At 41.1% G+C, this 15,415-nt stretch overlaps 1 protein-coding gene across 15 annotated transcripts in view; it reads right to left on the bottom strand.

Annotated features, from left to right (window-relative positions):
* Positions 1-15,415, bottom strand: part of NFIA (nuclear factor I A) — a 373,976-nt gene that overhangs the window by 298,409 nt on the left and 60,152 nt on the right. The window lies entirely within an intron of this gene.

The following is a 15,415-nucleotide window of genomic DNA, read 5'->3' as shown; positions in this document are numbered from 1 at the left end:
TAGCCAAATATAAATTCAAATGATTTTTCTAAAAAAAAAAAAAGTATCAATCCTAGGCATTCAAAAAAGTAAATATAAATACAAACACATATGGGTTTTGTTTTGGTTTGGTTTTGGTTTTGTTTGGTTTTTGGTAATTTCAGAGTTGCTTTGTGCAAACACATAATTAGTTAATCAGGGTAGTAAGAATCCAATCATTAAAATTAATGCTCAAGGCACACAAACAACCATGTATAATAGCTGAGTAGGTCAGCATATTAAATAACATTGCGGAACTGTAAAAATCATTATTTTAGAAAAACGCAAATCTATTAAAAGGAAGGTTTCTTCCCCAGTTTAAAAATAATGTGATGAGATAATAAAGTTGATCAAGTGATTAATAGAATCCACAATCTTAATCTTATTATTTTCAAAGATGAAAAGGCTTTTCTGCCAAGAGCCTACTGTCTCCATTTGCTTACGAACAATAAAATCTGATAGACTGTGATCTACCTACTGTCTCTGAGATAATTTGGCATGGGCACACCTTTAATTCTCCTTGTATTTCTTTATCAAGATACACAAAGCTGTTAGTGGTTTATCCCTCTGAAACCTGGGGATTCATGTAAATAACTTTTAACAGTGGGATCACACATAACAATTTACAGAGCACTGTGGCATAATGCAATTCAGAGTTGTTCTTGATTTAAAATGTTTAAAGTCCAACCACAGTGTCAGTCTGCCCAGAGAAATCTCTTATAAAAGTTTTCACACTCTGTTGGGTTAAGAGACAGTGGGTATTAATCCTATGGCTTCTACGCCAAACTTCCTTTTTGTGGTCAGCAGAGAAGCTATGTGGTTGGTCTGAAGGAGTCCAAAGTCTTTTTTCTGTGTTAAAACAAGGGAAAGTGGGCCGGTTACAGAGTAAAAGAAAAACCACAGCCAGCTCACTCTGCTGTAGCTTTTCCCTTAAATGTGGCCTAGAGCTATTCTGCTTTCCAAAAAAAGGTTTAATTTAAACCATACACAGTGCTGCAGGCTGCCACGTTTCCAAACTCAACATTCCTTTCTAATCTGTGCACTTCAGAACCAACATACTCTGTTTCCAATGGTACTCAGATGAGCTTTAATAAATAAAATATCACTGCCCATCCATCACTTAATTTGATAATAATATGCCTTTTTTCTCCCCTCCTCTATTGACATTACTCTAAGTGCTTATTCAAGTGTGTTGAACTGTTGTAAACATCACCTCTAAAAAATCAGTTCTGTTCTCTTCTGGGGAGAGAGGAAGGAAAGTGGGGGGAACTCCAAAGTGAGGGAACTTGAGTGTTAGCAAGTGGTCCAGGGCTCAAGAAAACTATCGCGCTGGGAAAAGGTTATAGGTGCCCCAAATAACGTATTATTGTTCTGTTAAAAAATCAAAACTTTGTTTATTCCTTAGATGTGAAGCTGGACTCCGCGCTGTTATTCAAAATGTCACTGGGAAAGGCCACAGTCACACCAGCTCACAGCTACAAAACAGCCACATGACCAGTACGGGTCTCTTTGGTCGTCGGCGTGGCTGGTGCTGATCATCACGCTGGCCAGAGCAAGCAGAATGAATACTCCACTGTTGGGGCGCTTTACGTCTTTGCCTCGGTGTATTCACTTGTATGTTCATTAAGAACTCCAACCACAGCGGGAAGTCCGGCACACGGTTTTCTATGAGCCACCATGCTCTATTATACATGACACTTGTCAATTAAAGAGGAAACCCTTTTAAAGCAAACAGGAGTTAAGCTGGTACTTTCTTCAACATCTGATTTACCGCTGCTGTTATCGCCCAAAAGGAAGTTTGTTTTAGAACAATGATAGCAGTAGTAATCCTCCTATTTCAGTAGTGAGGGATTTAAGCACGTTCAGGGCACTGGGGACCAGTCAAAAGGTTTCTTTCAACAGAACTATGTATTTTCAGTAGGAAAAGGAAGGTCTTACTGATGGGACAACTGCCAAGAGTGGACAATTTTTCAGCCTAACAGTTTAGAGAGTATCATTTTAAACTACCTGGTATAATACAAATGTGGCACAATAGATCAATGCAATGAATTCTCTATAGTCAGTAAAATGCTCTCCCAAATAATGGAATCCATTAATAATGATTCCTGCCCCCGTGCCTTTGCCACAAAAGTAATGCCCAATGCGACATCTCAATAGTCTCTAATAAATACCTACAAGTCCCACAATAAGAACCTAATCACAACAGGGCAAATAAGTGCAGATTCCAGTGAGGGTGCAAATTAAAAAGCCATTATGTTCAAAACTTATTTTACCTTGTAAAATACACTTTCCTGATCTGTGAAATGGGACTTAGGGGACATGATCTCGTAGGTCCCTTCCAGCAATATGAGTCCATGAGGGCTTAAAGTTTTCTCCAGGGTTTTAATTCTTAATGCACCCACTTTAGGATTCCTACCAGCACACCAATAATAATTAATGCTAATCATGGGCCATGAAACTTTTGCAATGAAACTTTAATTTGAACTGATCTGGAGGGAAAAGAAAATGCAGGAAAGAAGATTTCAGCTTTAGATTTTTAAAGTCAAACATTACTTGCTTCCTGAAAAACCTGAAAGCAACACATATGGACTGCTGAAACATACAATTTCCTAGAAATGCAGGTAAGTGACCCAGCATATATGGACACTCATAAGAAAGCAAACCTTTAAGTATGTCTTTAAACTCTTAAAAAGAAAACTGCAGGGACACCTGTGTGGCTCAGTCTGGTAAGCATCCAACTCTTGGTTTCAGCTCAGGTCGTGATCTCATGGTCATGGGATCGAGCCCTGCACTGAGCCCGGGTCAGGCTCAGCATTCAGTGGGGAGTCGGCTTGGGATTCTCCCTCTCCCCCCCAACCCCCCGCCGCTTACTTGCTTGTATTATCTCTCTCTCAAAAATAGATAAATCTTAAAAAAGAAAACCTTAAAGCTCAGAACTATATTTCAACTATGTCCTAGCTAATAATAATTAATATGCATTGTTTACTCTATGACCAACATGATAACCCCTTTGTGTGAGTTGCCCGCCTTTATTCCTTACAACATGCTATGAGTATCCCCAGGTTACAAATGTGGAAACTGAGGCTTATAGAGAGTTAAATAACCTCTTCAAGAGGTGAGAAATGGTAAGGAACCAAAACAGAACTAAACCCAAATTAGTGGAACCCCAGAGCCTAAGCTCCTAGCCACAAAGTAGGCACCACTGCTTATTACACTATATCCATGTGATAATGTGGGGAAACAGGGCTGCTCTCTTCAAACACACTTTACTTCTGTGTGATGCTGACTACTTCAAGCCCCAAAGGTCAGGTCTTGGATTGGTTTCCATACAGACTATTTCTACGCTACAGATCTCTAATTTGCTCTATTTAAATGGATGCCTTTAATTCCTCAATCCATAAGAGTAAGCAACAGCCTGAGTTGAAATGGAAAGATTCGGGACGCCTAGGTGGCTCAGCAGTTGAGCATCTGCCTTTGGCTCAGGGCGTGATCCTGGGACTTGGGTTCGAGTCCCTGTGGGGAGCCTGCTTCTCCCTCTGCCTGTGTCTCTGCTTCTCTCTCTCTCTCTGTGCCGCTCATGAATAAATAAATAAATCTTAAAAAAAAAAAAAAAGAGAGAGAGAGAGAGAGAAATGGAAAGATTCTCCTTAGCTTGGGCGTCAAGTATCCAATGGTCTCCCACTCTTTTGGTTTTTTTTCTCCCACTCTTTTTTAACCAACTACTGAAATGCCCTGGACGGAAGGGAGAACAGGTAACCAAGGTGTGCAGGTCAACGTGTATCAGGAAGCTCTCCTCCTCTTATCAAGCATAAAAGCCAGCTTTTAGAGAGACTGCCTTCCCTAAGCCGACCATAAGGCGAACTTTGAAAGACCAGGACCATGCATGTAGACAAACAACTGACTTGGGGCTCTGAGGACAAGAGTAGCCCAGCGACTCCTAAAAGAACAAACGAGGCACTCACCTAGAACATGTCTAAAAAGGTAGGACGATCTAGGACCTATTTTTAGTGTGTCAAAAGCTCACATAGAAACCATACACTTAACTCATGAAACAGCTGCACAAGCTTGCTAAAACCTCAACCAACTCATTACACAAAAACGACTCCATGCTCTCACTGCTGATGTCTTATTTGTATCTGCGGGCTCAGTTTCAGATGTCTGTTTGCTTTAAAAATAGGAAAACAAATTAATTATTAACCAGCACAGTTTGTCTAGAAGACACAACTTTTCAAAACAGGGAATCAAAAATAATAGTTGAGGTTCCCGGTGGTAGAAAGAACTGGAAGTCAGAGAATTAAAATCACAGTCAAAGGCAGCCCCGGCTCACCTGAATCTCACACTTAGATCCTTTACGATAACAACAAAGCAAAAGATCACACCATAAAGGTTTAACTACAAGGAATCATAAACACTTCCCGACCATGCAGGCAGATGTTTAAAGCAGGCTGCTAATACATCCTAATATAACAGGGAATGGTGGTGGGGATTAGGGCAAACTAGAAAGCCCAGATTCCATCTCAAGGTGTTCAGATTCGAATGTTTGAAAACACTCTGTGGGCAGATTCCAACTCACAGAGCACCACTTTACCAGCCCTGAACTCCACACACCCATTTCAGCCATCAGGAAACTTGTTTTCAGAGAAGTAAGTGACTTGCTTAAATGTATCGACTATGGTTGTTCCCCATCTTAAAGTAGTACAGAAAGACTGGAAAGAATGTTTCCTGATGCCCATTCTTGGGTACATTTACCGAGCAAACCCAGCACTTAACACTGGGCTATCCTCTCTGGAAAAGCCAGGGCCTGAAAAGACAAATGATTTAAGATGCCTGCCCTCATTGTCCTTAGAGTAGGAGACACAGACCAGGAAACAAACATTACCATACAGCATGAACATTTCAATGATTCTCTGTTCTCATAACTGCAATGAAAGTACAGAGGAGGTGACCAGAAGCCACGTGAGGGGACACGGTCCTCAAATTTTAGCATCCAATCTTTGCAGGCATGTACTACTGTGTGATAATGTTTCTGGGCTTTAAATCTTTAGAGAAATATATTCTACAAAAAGAGAAGAAAAAAAAAGGTCTCAGATCATGACACCCTCGGAAAGTCTTACCCTAAGAAAACTTTAATGGCCCAGTTATAAATCTTCCAAAATGAGAATTTGTAATAGAAATACTGACAGACCTTTAATTATGGCAGCACTATGGGGCTTTGTATAATAAAGCCCACATATTTTCAGCTTAGATCATTATTTATAGGATGCCTTGAAAAGGATTTTATTTGTGAGTGCCTGCCTGAATCAATGAGGTGAAGTTTTACACAAGAAAAGGAAGTGCAAAGTACACTGTGTAAAAAAGCAGGGATTTACCTCCTGGGGTTCAGGAGGCCCAGGGACCAGGGGCTTCAGGCAGTGAATGATGATTTTGACTCCTCCAGTTTGTATAAAAGGTTGAAGTTCAGTCTGGCGCAGTGCGGCATTCCACAAGACCTGCTGCCTCTTTGAGCAGGCGATTAATCTCATGATCGATAGACCATATGATTAGGCACTAATAGCTGATAGGAGGAGAGAATAAACAACCATAAATTTGCTTTGTACCGAGTAATCCAAGTGTAAGCGGGGTCATTTAATGGCCACATTGGGTCATGTTACCTAAGGGGCCATATGGAATAAAAATGGAAGATACATATATATATTTTTTAAGATCTTCAAGTATTATCTCAGGGTTATTGGGCCAGGGTGGGGCTTATGTGAGCAACACCTATTCGTTTAGTATTCTTTGGTGACAGATCCAAAGGTTTCCATGTTCTGAGCGTGGAGAGCTGACTGCAGAGAGAATAATGGAAAAGTCCCATTGTTGAAATAATTCCTCTATAAGCACCGTCGTCAATCACCCTCAGTATAACATGAGTGGCCCTGGGTGGTCTATCTCATCAGTCCATGAAACCCGGGATTCTGTGCCTACAGGACAAACGCAGGGGAAGCAGGGCTCAGCATCCAAGATTGGACTGTGCGTCTCTCAATCAAAGCAGTTGCTGGACTGGTTAATTTCGCCTTTGCATGCAGATCACCACTCTGAGTTCCAAGCCTGGTTCTCAGGGTGTCATGAACTTCCTGTATTGGGAATGGTTACGCGACATAAAAGCTGGGATCCAGAAGGTCATAAATCTCATTCTTTCTTTTCTCCTTTTCCCTGGCTTCTTCCCTAAGACTCTGACCTCCTCCATCAGCCCCTTGAAAGAAAGAAATCAATCACCCCCAGACTAAAATGAAAACCTGAGCCTTCCTTAGCCATTGGATGGTTTCCCCTTGTCTGTGACAAAATTCAAGAAAATCTAAAAAATGTCAATTCCCTCTTACATGTATCCTTCTCTCCACCCCAACCCGAGCCCTGGGAAGCAAAGAGTCCTTAAGCTCTTGCTATCAATGACCATGAAAAAGAAAAGGAAGACACTTTGTTAGCCTAAAAGGAATGTGCCAGAGAAAGTAATTGTTGGATAAAAAAAAAGAACATCAACTGGGCCTGCACTTCGTTCTCAGCCCCTCAGCAAACTGCACAAATCTCTTTTCTTTGAAAACTATCTGGGAAACAAACCCCTCCAAATCACCCTCTCCACTTCTGAACTGTTCCTCCCAGCCCCCGTCCTCTCCATCACTCCCCCCTCCCTGGTCCTACTAATATGGCCTTTGTTAGTTCCAAGCCTTTGGGGAACAACCGTTCACCACCATTCCTTCTAGTCTAATTGTTCAATACTGCTGATAGCTCTTGAACCAACAGAAGAGTATTCGATCGGCTGTTTTGAGAAGAAAGCAGGAGCTTCAGACACCCTGGGGTTTGTTGGGGGAATTTTTGTTGTTGTTCCCAGAAAGCTGGGAAATCCTTGCCCCATTCAAATACAAGCATTTTCAATGCCCCCAAAGAAGTCCAGTGTTAGAAGCAGTTGCTACAGCCACCCCACATGAGAATTTTTCAATTTACACTGAAAATCCCTTCTTAGTTTACATTTATTCAGAGTTTCTACTCACAGACTTTCTGAGCTGGAAGACTTTGGGGCCACGTACATTTGTACCATAAAGGGATGCCCCCAAATGTTAAATCACAAGGGATACTCCAAGATCCGGCCATTTCTCTGCTGACACTTTTTGAAACAATAAAACCACCCCAGCCAGGGCCACCCATACTAACTCCCAGTCAGGAAGAAGGACTTGCCTGGGAAGGAAACAAACCAGAGGGCAAGGATAATTGTCTGCTCTGATACGCTCCCAGGGGGAGGTGTAGAGCACAGTGATAGAAGGGGACTTGGCAGAGAACCTGGAGCGAAGCAGAGCCTTGACCCCTGGGAACACGGGTCAGCACTCCTTCCTCTACACCACCCTGCCTCCTAACATGTGTATTTTTTAAAGTTCTTCCTTAGTAACTACTATCAATTTCTAGCCATCTCTGAAACACCTAGAACATAAAGAAGACACTCAGTTCCCTTCTTAAACTGATGTGAATTCTCCCTGAGGGAGAGGGGACAAGGGGGGTTAAAAACACCTCCTTTGAGGACATAAAGAGTCTGCTTAGATCTAATTCAGCAGTCCTGCGCTGATCTTGGTGGTTACCTGTGACCATGTCCTGATGGAAACCATGGACGGCCTATATCCAATCTGGTTCCTAGGAGTAATAGTAGTCACCTAATACCTCCCATTTACTGAGCATCAGATATAAACGGGGACACTTGCAAAACAAAATCGCTTCCAACTATTAAACAATCCTGAATTAATACCGTCCTCTCATTTCACAAATGAAAATAAATTTTAAAAAAACAACCAAAAAACCTCACAAAAAACAGAGATGAAGGAACTCAGAGAGGCTGAACAATTTGCCCATAGTCACACAGCCTGTCAGCGGCAGAGATAAGGTTTAAATCACAGCTATCCGTCACAAAGGCTGATTTTTTTTTTTTCAAAAGATGATGCTATTTTCCACACTGGTTAAGAATTTAAGGGTGAGATTGCCCTAGAGTTGTCAGGAATTAGTTGATGCTGGTACTAATAGCTGGCCTTTCTGGTTAACATTTTTCCAAGCATGAAAGCAATATAGTCTTACACCATTCCCATGGATACCAGAATCTCATATCACTAAAGCAATCAGAAACAAGATGAGTCAGTCTCAGCAAAAGCACTAAGTATAGATTGAGGCTAGGGCTATGTGGGCAAAAAGGAGTGAAGTGAAAGAGACTATCTGAAATTTTTTAAAATTTATTATAAAGCTACCACCACCATCCCCTTGGGAAAAAAAATCCACAGGAAAGAGGCAAAACAAAAAAACAAACAAATGAAAAACTTGATTCATTTATTCTTTTGTCCTTGGGAAATGTTGGCTGAGCACCTACTATGCACCAAACTTTCCTATCCTTAATTAGAAAGGAAATGGTTCAAATTCCCAACATTTATTTGCCTTTGGACTCTTTGGTATCAGGCATACTAAAGATAATTCATCAATCATTCTCCTTCATCATCCCATTTTACCCTGTGATGCTCTGCAAACGCAAGAGAATCTGCTGCTCAACTTGACTATTTCTGTTCCTGTTACTATAGAGCCATGTTTTGCCCATTTCTAAATGTAAAGTACTAATAGAGTTTGAGAGATGTAATCCAAATGATTCAAGCATGTGACGATGATCCACATTCTCCTGAAAAGAAAAATCAGAGACATAGATTTTGACAGTTCTACTAGTCAGTAGCTTCCTGCTGTTATCCAAAGGTTCACAGAAATATTGCAAGACGAGCCAGGCCTTTAACCAGATACTAACAATGATGCCTCCTGAAAGTCTTCTAGAAGGCACTAAATTGTAAAGAATCAGCAGGAATTGGTCAAAGGGGATGGAGTTGTGGCTGGTGGGGAGGGGATGGTCTGAGGCAGAGAAAATGAAAAGTAAAGAGATCCAAAAGCAAGAAAGAATGTGGAACATTTAAGAAGCTACAAAGAGTATATTCCGGCTAGCAGGTAAAAGAAGGCTTGAGAGGTCAGCAGGGGCCAGTATTTTTAAGTGACCTTCTGATAGTGATCATTCATTATAGTTGCTAATGAGCACCCACTATGTATCGGGCATGATGCTTGACCTCAGAGATACTGAGATGGGTTAGCAACGTCTCAGGATACCTCTTACCACCACTCAACGATGAGCTGTACCTTACACAGCTGGTTGATGTTCAACATGAAATGTAAACTGGAACACAAGAAAATACCCCTTGCTTTTCCTAATCCACCTACTAAATTAAACTATCCACACCTGCAGGGGAAGGACTCACTTGCATTGGTTTACAATGAACATTAGCCAACCCCCTAGGATAACATTGGACTTTTGCCCACTCATCAATATTAATTGCAACATATATAGATGCACCCTGTGTTCTCCCATTTCTCCAATTTCAGCCCTCACACCAAGGTAGGTTCTTAATCCAACTGAAGTTTCAGGGCACACACTTCGGTGCAGCTGGGACCATAAAAATTCACATGGTATCATTAAGCACCACTAGGTGAAAAAAAGCAAATGAAAATTACATGCTTTCCAACCAACACAGAAAGCCCAAGGTCTACTTACAAAGAAAAAAAATCAGCCTGAATGCTATAAAAGAAGGCAAAATGATTTTCCACCAGCAACCATGCAGGACTCACAGATTTTTCCACATAATAAGATTCTACTTTTAAAAATTGAAATAAAATAAAATATCTCAATTACTAGAGACCTGACTCCATTAGAGTAACCCTAAAAATTTTTAGGCCACAGAATCCGTTATTTGGTGGTAGAGATTAATTTTAGTATTCGGTCATTCACCTTGATTTACATCATTATTTCCGAATATTAGGAATCTACCTGGATTATGGTAGATTCATGGTGACACTAAGGAAAGAAGAGTGTATAGCTTCAGGACCAGTCACTTGAAAAGAACCATCTGTAAGATTCACTAACTCACTGGCCAGTCAGGTGTCCTAACCACATGAGATACATTGATGCAAGCCACGTGATACCTGTGCTTTCTGAACCCACCTGGCCACAGTCCACTCTCAACTTCTAGTAAATATCTTATCAAGTGAAATTCAGTGAAACTCTCCTAACACATTTTTTCAAAAATGTATGAGAGAAAAGAATCCTTTCATTGCTACAGAAACTTTTCCCAAAGATCTCCTAGCATCCAGCAGAAGCAGTCCCTTCCTATAAAGAGCACGCTAATTAGGAGAAGAGGAGGAGACGTAGGGGCAGTGGGTGGCAAGTAAGTCCACACAACTACAGAGCAAAGGTGCTGTCCTGTAGTCACACAGTGCCACAGAATCACAAATGAGAAACACCTTGCAAGCCCAAGGTAACCCAGGAAATCTTTCTGGGGGCAGGATTTTTGAACTCAGTCTTGTAAAAGAAACAGGAATAATGAAGGAGGTTTCAAATAGTTATGCATGTGTATTATTGACTCTGTGAAGTTAGCAATATTTGCATTTTAGAGTGTGCTCTGCTGGCTTGGGTTTTATAGAATGGAAGAAACTACTTTAAAAATCCTGCCTATCAGCCATTGAGGGCACTGGAATCTCTGGCAGAGTGGGGGTCAGCTGAATAATGACCCCCCTCACACCTAACCACCCATTCAAGATGTGTTATGTCCTAATTCCTGATCTGTAAACATAGTAAAAGGGATTTTTGCAGATGTTATCAAGTTAAGGATCTTGAAGTGGGGAGATTATGCTGCAGCATCCAGGTAGGCCCAATGATGTGATCGCAAGGTTACTTATAAGAGAGAGGCAGGAGAGGATCAAAAACCCAGGAGAAGGAGGCAGAGAGACCAAAGAGTGGCCAAACCAGCCTCTGGAAGCTGAACGAGGCAAGGAACAGGGGTCTTCCCTGGAGCTTCTAGAAGGAACCAGCCCTGCTGACACCAGCCTGGTTTTTAGACCTCTTACCTGCAGAACTGTAAGAAACTAAATTTGTGTCATTTTAAACCACTAAGTTAATGGTAGCTTGTTACAGCAGCAATAGGAAACTAAAACACGGGGCTTACAGTGATACAGAGAGCTAAGTTAAATCGGAACTTACTTGACCTCACAAATCCAGGATCCCAGGATACACCACAGCAGAGAAACAATGTCAGTGGTCATTACTAAAGGAGTCAAACTTCACACATAAAACCTAAAACAGGCAGTTGCTTCTATGACTAAAACTGAACAAACAGCTAGTGTCCAGGGAATTAATATTTGAGTGCCTCTGCCATGCCACCACAGGCTCAGCTTCCGGGCAGGACTCTCCATACAGAGACACCTAAACACACATGTGCAAGAGGAAGTAACTGGAGAGCAAGTGTTTTTGTCTCATTGGTTCCCCAGCACCCAGAACAATGCTTGGCACACAATAGTTGCTCAATAATATTTAGTGAACTAATGAAAGTCTGGAGATAAAAAATAATCTATTTGTGAGTAACAAGTAAGTCTCTGGTGGATAATATTTCTTCTGAAAGGTTATCTGATTGGCAGACTCTGCAGATTTTGAGAAAACAGTCTCCTCATAATTGTACTTCTGGTTTTAGCCATACGATGTGACATGTAATAAAAATGGCAAAACAAAAATTCAGAAAGTCAGTGAAACCAGGTTATGTGGCAGTATGTTAGATTCGTGTTCTTACTGTACTTGAGGGAAGCATTAATTTCCTTGAGAGTTTTTCTCCTTGGTTTAGTGCTGAAATGGCATAAAAGAGGCAGAGGTTTGATTCTCTTAGAGTTACTAGTAATGCCACCAGCATTTCAAGAATATCTACAAGCAGATATGGAAGACCCTTAATTAAATAAAATTTTATAGTAATTTGAATTATCCCAAAGTTAAAGGCTAGAGGAAAAGGCGACATCACTTACACAGGTGAGGATTAAGTACCAGCAGGAGCTAAACTGAGGCAGGTCAACACACATTTCCAAAGGGGCCTAGTGTGTTGGGTATGCTCTGACACTGGGTCTCATTATTCTGGTTTCTTTTGCTGAAGGTGGACACAGGGTAAGAATTAAATAGCTGCAGGTCTTCAGCTAAGGCTGACACAAAGGAAAATAAATATCCATCCATATTCTAAAGAATGTTCCCTGAGCACCGACCCTGTGCCGAGCCCAGTACTAGATGCTAGAGATAGAAACACAGTGATAATTAGTTATTGAGCATTTTTTTGCACCAAGCAGCTGCACTAAGTGTGAAAAATGGTTCCCTTACTAATATCCTTATTTTCAGGAGAAAATCAAGGCTTAGACTTCTCATAATTCTCTCAAGTTTATGTGGCTAGTGCTTGGCAAAATAAGAATCTGAATCCATGTCCATGTGACTTTAGGGTCCATATCCTTGTGTATAAATGTCCTAGAACCTCTACCCAATAAGGGCCCATCACTAATGCCATCATGAACTCAGACCCCAATACACACACACACAAAGAGTTGGGAGAGATTTGGCAACAAAATTTTCTACAGAGCTACCTGCCACAAGAACAAAAAATGTTGTTTTAAGCCTTCCAGAACAGTGGTTTTTAAACTGTAGCATACACCAGCATCACCTAGAGGGCTTGCTTAAAAACAGATTCCTAGGGGCAACCAGGGTGGCTCAGTGGTTTAGCGCCGCCTTCAGTCCAAAGAGTGATCTTGGAGACCTGGAATCGAGTCCCACGTCAGGCTCCCTGGGTGGAGCCTGCTTCTCCCTCTGCCTATGTCTCTGCCTCTCTCTCTGTGTCTCTCTCTCTCTGTCTCTCTCTCTCATGAATAAATAAATAAATAAAATCTTAAAAAAAAAAAAAAGATTCCTGGGCTTCGATCCTCAAGTTGCTTTTTTCCTTTTAAAGATTTTATTGGGCAGCCTGGGTGGCTCAGCGGTTTAGCGCCATCCTCAGTCCAGGGCCTGACCCTGGAGACCAGGGATCGAGTCCCACGTCAGGCTCCCTTCATGGAGCCTGCTTCTCCCTCTGCCTGTGTCTCTGCCTCTGTGTGTGTGTGTGTTTCATGAATAAATAAATAAAATCTTTAAAAAATAATAAGGATTTTATTTATTCACAAGAGACTTAGAGAGAGGCAGAGACATAGGCAGAGGGAGGAGAAGCAGGCTCCCTGCAGGGAGGCCCGATGTGGGACTCCAGGATCATGCCCTGAGCTGAAAGCAGACGCTTAACTGCTAAGCCACCCAGGCGTCCCTGATCTCCCGGTTTCTGAAATGCGGACCAAGGATTCGTGTTTCTAACCAGTCTCCACGTGAGACTGCTGCTGCTGCTCTGAGGACCACAGTTTGAGAACCACTGATGTATAAATCTGTAATATAACCTAAGTGGAATGATTCTTTTTTGTTTGCAGTCTCTAGAAGAATACCTAGCACATATTAGGTATTCAGAAAATATTTACTGAGTGAATGAATCTACTGTGTACTTGAAAAACAGATAACCAACTTTATTAAAATTGTGTGCAAGTTAAATATAAACAGGTTCTGACTGGGACTTGGGAGATTATTTCATGATTAAGGGTATGAGCACCTTCATGAATGTTGTGATCTATCCTTTGGCCATTGAGAAGCATGGTTTCAATGTAGGGGTACCGTTACCACAACCTCTCTCAATCATGATGATGTGTGTGACCTATTGGAAAGAACACAGAATCAGTGTTGGTTCTATACTCACTAAGCACAGATTCCACACAGCTTATTCTATATAGCTGAATATCCCAAGGCATATTCCTAACCTTGGAAAGTTTTTAAAAAAATCTTTTATAAAATGGGTTCTTGGAAAGATCAAAGACAACAAAGATGAAGTTTTCAGATAGGAGTAAGAATTCACACAGTAAGAAATCTTCAACAGCAGCTACAATTACCTTAATCACAAATATACCTCTGTCAGGGTCATCACAGAGATCTTGATCTTCAGGAAATAGTTGTTCATTCCAATTTAGCAAATACTTACCAAGCATGCCATTCATTCTGTGGGGCATGTTTGATTTTCAGATGCCACACTAAGTAATGGGTTAAAGAAAAAAAAAAGAGTCCCTTCCTAGATTTCTCACCATCCAAAGGGCTCATTCTAAAAACCCCAGGAGGAAAGACCCAAAGGAGCTCTCTGGAAGAGCGCAGAGGCAAGAATCAACAGGAGTTATGTAAAGAGGTAAAGCCAGGTGTTTCTCCTCTCTGAGGAGGCATGAAGAAGGTTGAGTCAACAACCCTACTTGCTCTTAGGGCAAACAGTCACCACACAGGCAGTTCTCCTGGCAGGTGTGAATGTATCAGAAGAGAGGCTGCACTGTCAGTAGCAACAGCTGGAAGGTTCTGTCCCAGGTGCTCTCTTAAGCTCTTGGCACAGGGGCAGACACCTTCTCTAAGCCCCAAGACTCTCCCTCTGCGTCTCCCAGTCTCCCTACCTGAAACACGAGGGGCAACACAAAATGTCCCTCCCTTGAGTGAAAGTTAGTGTGCACTCTGTATATTTGCATCAAGTTCTACTGTGCAGAAAACTAAAATGACAATTAAGGGAACTGGAGAGCGGAAAGTAACCTTTACAGTTTTGTATTCCTGTGTTCATTCATAATGTAAAAGACTTAGAAAGGTACCCATTTGGACTCTTGGGAACAGGAAAATCCCAAAACCATAGTTTACTATTTTCAAAGGAGTTTCAATATGGGCAGAAATCAAGAATACTGTTCTTCAGGCTAAGTTTATATCCTGAAATATGCTTCTTGTAAGAAATAATTTAAAAATGTGGAATCTAAAATTAAGCAAAAATAACATACAGTATGTTCAGCTTTGAAATTTGCCGGGACTCAGCCAAGTTTACCATAAACAGAAGGCAGAATTGTCTATTTTTAACTTTACAGCCCTTGGGTGATTAAAATTTTGAGCCATAATAAACAACTTTTTTCATCTTTGCAACATAATTTCTCATTTGAAATTGCAGTCTTTTTAGTTGTTTAGGAGATATGGATTGAGCACTTCGTGTTTTTAAATTCTTTCTTAAACGGAAATTTCTTGCAGAGACTAAATGCATTCATTAGCATGCCAAAAGCACAGATTTGAAAGGAAAGAAAGAAAGAAAGAAAGAAAGAAAGAAAGAAAGAAAGAAAGAAAGAAAGAAAGAAAGAAAGGAAGGAACCTCACCAAGGCCCAAAATTAAATTGCCTTCTCTTCTTCTGTTTCAACTGTTGAACAATAAGCACCTTTGGCCAGTTGCATTTTAGCAGCAGAACACAGCAACAGATCCCACCATTCTGCCTATGTAAGTGGAATCACTACAAACACCTCACCATCACCCAGCAGATTATTTGGCAATTTGGCATGTCTGCAGATCTATTATGTCAGCAGAAAGTATCTTCCCACCAGGAAAGACAGTTGCATATGCAATAAACCAATAGCCTTTGACACACCAGTTAA

This window comes from Canis lupus, chromosome 3 (genome assembly GCF_048164855.1).
Source record: "Canis lupus baileyi chromosome 3, mCanLup2.hap1, whole genome shotgun sequence".
In the NCBI taxonomy this organism is placed as follows: Eukaryota; Metazoa; Chordata; class Mammalia; order Carnivora; family Canidae; genus Canis; species Canis lupus.
This window is presented reverse-complemented; position numbering and strand designations above follow the sequence as displayed.